Source organism: Lactuca sativa, chromosome 9 (assembly GCF_002870075.4).
Source record: "Lactuca sativa cultivar Salinas chromosome 9, Lsat_Salinas_v11, whole genome shotgun sequence".
In the NCBI taxonomy this organism is placed as follows: domain Eukaryota; kingdom Viridiplantae; phylum Streptophyta; class Magnoliopsida; order Asterales; family Asteraceae; genus Lactuca; species Lactuca sativa.
The window spans coordinates 30,251,708-30,257,064 of record NC_056631.2 but is presented as its reverse complement, the minus strand read 5'-3'; positions in this window follow the sequence as shown (position 1 = coordinate 30,257,064).

Here is a 5,357-nt window from a genome sequence, read left to right as displayed (position 1 = left end):
AAGAAGTGTGTGTGAGAGAGAATCTATTGTAAGGAGCGTCAATCATATTCATTCAATACATCATAGATTCATCTTAATTCTTCTTCTCCTTCTCTTCTAATTGATCTGACATCATCCAATTGATTGGGATTCCGCACCATCAATTGGATCTGATTGATACACAAGCAATTTTGGGGACTTACAATTGGTATCAGAGCTTGGTTGTATCAATCAATTTTGTCAGATCTGGAGCTTATTTGATCTTATTTTGAAAAGATAATAGCGTTTTTGGATAGATCTCGCAAAAATAAGGAGGGTTACTTCTTTACATTTTTCATAAAAATGAGTTTTTGATCGAGTTTTGGAGCAAAAAAGGGTGAAAAACATCGTTTTTTTCGCGAATCTGTTGAAGGTGTGCTGCTGGTTGAAGGAGTGTGGCTCGGTGTTTACGGCTCAGTGTGTGCGGCTCGGACGTGTGCGGTCTCGCTGTGCAGCTCGGTGTGCGCCTTGGAGTGTGCTGCCTCGGTTCTTCGTTCAACAGCGTTCAGGATTCGAACCCGAGTCCCTTGGTTCAACATCACAGCGCCCTACCAACTGCTCTAGCAACTTTGATGTTCTTTTCCTCCCGTTTTTAATTCTTAAAGACTCCTTCTCGGTTATTATTTTCGAAAATTGGCATTTTTAACCCAAAAATCCATTTCCTTTTATTTTAAAAATTCCATTTTCAACCAAAAAAATTTTATTTTTTAATTTTTGACTTTTTACTTAAATTTTGACTTTGACTTTTCTAGTTTGACCTTTGACTTTAACCTTTTGACTTTCTCGTTTGACTTTTAATTTTTCAAATTTGGCTTTTCGGTTTGACTTTTAAGTTTGACTTTTTAAATTTGACTTTTAAGGTTGACTTTCTCGGTTTTTAAGTCAAAGGGCAATCAAAAATATAAAAAAAAATTAATAAAAAAAAATGAGTTCCACATCAATTCCGGTAAATGAAGTTTCATGTACTCCATCTTGTGTTAAAACTATTAATTTTTTATGAGAATCAATAGATTTATTAAAAAGAGAAAATGAGGACCTCAAGTACGAAAGCTATACTCTTAGGAAAGGTCAGAAACCATTAAAAGCTCAATTAGAAACAAAAATCAAGGATCTCCGGAAATTACAAGAAGATTACAGTAATAAGTGTGAAAATTATGATCACATTAAGAAAAAACTTGATGCTATAACTGAAGAACTTGACGCTTTGAAAATTAAGTGTGGAAAAACAGATGTTAGTTTCAAAAATTACACTGCGTCAAGTAAGACAGTCGAGTCCTTATATGAAACCCAATTAAAATTCAAAGAAAATCAAAACAAAGGTCTAGGGTATGATAGTGTTCCTCCACCTTTCAATCATAACTACACATCCATCCCTATGACACATGACGAAATTGACAGGGAGGCACATCTTTGATATGGCAAACCAGCTGGATTTGTGTCAGGAGGTATTCAAGTTGAAGATACTAATGCTTCTACTTTATGTGCAGGTAAAGTAGCAGAGGATGAGAACAAGGAGAACACCATTGAACTAACCAACATCTCCTTGAACTCTGAATCTGTTGCTTCGAACTCAACTGCTTCTGATCAACCTGTCGTTGAGAAATACAGGCCACCAATTCCAACGCAACAGAGTTCTTTTTGCAAGTGTGCATCTGGGAACAACAAGAGACAAGGCAAAGATACGCCACCAGGGGCAGGAAGAAACAACTCCACAGTGAAGAAAAAGACATGCTTTCACTGTGGAACTCCTGGACACATTGCCAAAAACTGTCCAAATCACGCATACGTTCCCTACTATGCACAAGGATGGCAAAATGCGCCAAGAGGGAGATACTTCAAAAGAAACCCTTCCAGGTCACGTTCAGACAATGGTGACTGGAATGCGCAAAAGGCCAAGAATCAAACCCACAATGCCAAGAATCTGTATCCCAAGAACAAGAAGGGAATGTCGGCAAAGAAGCCAAATCCAAGAGATGCTCCCTCGAAGTCAAAATCAAAGTCATCTCAACGGTCGAAATCTAGATCAAAAACAAGTACTGAGCCACCCATCGGATCGAAAAATAAATGGGTTAAACCCAACTACAAATGGGTTCCAAAGGCTCACTCTCCCAAATCATCTAATGCTTCTAATATTTCTACATTTTCTGTTTGTGATAAACATGATATGTCATGGGAGAGAGTACCCTGCAAAGATGACAAAGGTCAACCCAATTTCAAAATGGAATGGGTTCCAAAGACCAACTGATCCCGCTCTGTGTAGGAGCAGCTATGGAGGCATATCATCAGACTTCGGTTTGTTGGTAGTGGCTGTTCCTGGCACTTGATAGGAGACATCTCTCAACTGTACAACACTCAGAACATTGTTTAGGAGAATGTGTCCTTTGCGGGAAGGGAAGAAAGGAAGTGATCACTCACGGGTTTTGTGCTTAATGACATGAAGAATTTTCGGATCTGTTCTGAGATTATGCGTGCGGTTCTCAGACCTTCTGGATGCAAATTCAATCGGTGACTTACGGTTTGAGTTTTCTTCTCTATACGCCTGAGTTTTTCTTAATCTGATTCGCTTTAAAGACAAATTTTTGTTTTAGGATAGTTTAAATTTGCGATTTACTTTCGTTTCTCTCCTATGCACAAATTTAGGGGGAGAAATAAAAACAAAACAAAAATTAAAAATTTTTATAAAAATATATAAAAAAATAGAAAATTAAAATATAATATGTTGGTTATGGAATGTGCTTGAGGGAGATGTTTTGGGAAGTGAGTGATAACGGGCAATCTGAGTCTGCGTAACGTACCCAAAGTTGAAGGGTCTATGCTCTGGTTTGATGCGTCGGTAGGCACGAAAGATTGTAAATGGACATGACTAGGCAGAGTTGAACTTAAGAAATCAATGACTTGACAAATCTTGACCTAGTTAGATCCATTTAACCTGACAATACGACGCTTGGATAGGTTGAGCAGGGAGATATATATGGGAATCTACTCGTCACATTAAATGAACCCGTATCTGGAACCGTGGCTTAACTTTACCTCCATGTGCGGATTCTGTCCTAAATTCCGGTATTGATGGGGCAACTAGTAAATTCCGATAAATTAGGTCTGTAGAAAGTCATTTTCTTTCTTTCTGTCTGTTAGTCATATGTTACCTCCTTTGCGTGATTGGAAGAGATCCGACCTGGACTGTAACATATGCAACTCTATTTCTCTGCATATTATATATATATATATATATATGAAATTCCTCTTATCTGTTAGCCATATGCTGTCTCCTTTGCGTGACTAACAATCCGACCTGGTACAAATGCATATGCACTATAAGTGATAATACTCTGAATCTATCTTCTCCCCTAATGATGGTCTGCTCATCCGATGTAAGGAGTACTCTGGAAGTCCTTGATTACCGGGGCATATCTGGAAGCGGGAAACATGTTCCAGTACAATTAAAATTGAACACTCAAAGATTGTCTATAGATCTCGCGGCTCAATTTAGGTGGACAACAATATCCCTGGTCGTCGTCAGCTGAATGGTCCTTAAGATATAGTATCTAGAAACTTAGGATCAGATATAATATCTAGGAACTTAGGATCACATTGTCTTGTCACTTATAGTATGTCCTAATTTTGTCACAATTTTTCGTGTTTAAGTGGACAACAATACCGGCGATCGACCAGACAAAGACGTGAAGATGGAAGGTACCGACAAGCGGATAAAGGCTGTCTAAAAACTTTGATCCCAAATCATTCTCAAACTTAGATATCATTTTATTAAATTTGTTCATAGTTTTCCTCTATGCACAAATTTTAGGGGGAGAATTAAAAATAAATCAAAAATCAAACAAAAATAAAAAAAATTCAAAAATCAAACAAAAAAAATAGAAAATTAAAAAAAAATGTTATTTCTGTTTTATTTTTCCATAAAATATCAAAAATCCAAAAAAAAATATTTTTTTGTGTGCTAATTTTTCTTTTAGTTTTGTTTTGTCTTGAAAAATGATTTCAGGCGTAGATAAGACTTGTGGAGACTGTATTGAAGATCTTCTGAGCCAAGGCTTCATCCATGAGCATCGAAGAATTCTCATTCGGAGGAACAAGAAATGAAGATTATTCTTTTGACATTCCATCCTTCAACCCCAGAAGCAAGGTGAAGCTGAAATTGAAGAATATGTGACAGATTGCATTGAATGCTCCTCAATCAATTTGCTACTATCTATGAACCTGTTGAAGTGATCCAGAAGATTCGTTCTCTCTGTTCTCTCTGAAGATTCTAAAGTTGAAAGCGCCATCTTTCAAAAATCAGTACATCAAGCCTCCTCACCCAATGTGCGTTCAGAGTCAAATCTTGAAGAAAAGCCCAACTGCTCGAGATGAAGTCATTCATGAAGATTCATCAAGTTCATCTTGAAGCTGTGAAGAAATTTGAAGATTAATGCTGAAGCCATGTTCCCAATGAAGAGTAACAAGAATGGCCAGCTACTTTTTGGGGGGAGTTTGTTGGGCCAATTAGAAAAGAAAGCTATAAACCAAGGGGTAGATTGTTGGGTCAAAAATATGGTTTATACTTTGCTTTTCTAGGAAAATATTTTTTTATGTAATGTTGTATGTGTTTGCGGTTTGTGTGTACGGCCGTACACGTGTGTACGGCCGCACACCTTGTGTACGGCCGTACATAGGGTGTGCGGCTGTACATATGTGTGTGGCTGGAGGTCCATATAAATAGAGGAGTGCATGTGGGAGTGTACGGTTAGGTAAGAAGGGAAAAGAAGAGAGAAGAGAGCATCTTGAAGAGAGAGAAAGTTAGAGAGAAGAAGTGTGTGTGAGAGAGAATCTATTGTAAGGAGCATCAATCATATTCATTCAATATATCATAGATTCATCTTAATTCTTCTTCTCCTTCTCTTCTAATTGATCTGACATCAACCAATTGATTGAGATTCCGCACCATCAATTGGATTTGATTGATACACAAGCAATTTTGGGGACTTACATTACTTGGTACCCTTAATGTATTACCCCTCAATCGATGTGCCGGTTAACCACACACGCTCCATCGATACTATAATAAACATTAAGTCACCCTTTACCTACGTTGTTAAGTTCGAGTTAGTGTGCCGGTTAACCACACACGCTCCACTAACGACTTAGACAAAGTGTAAAGTGTAATTTCATGGATTAGCACCTTATTCACATTTTTCCTAAAGTAACTAAGATTGGGAATTTAATAAAACATTTAGTTACTTTATAATTATCATTATAATTTTAATGAGAATTTATAAGTCGTTGTCCTACCCGTTCGGCTAACGACCCTCCACCAGTCAAGCAAGCGGTGGGTGAGAGTGGAC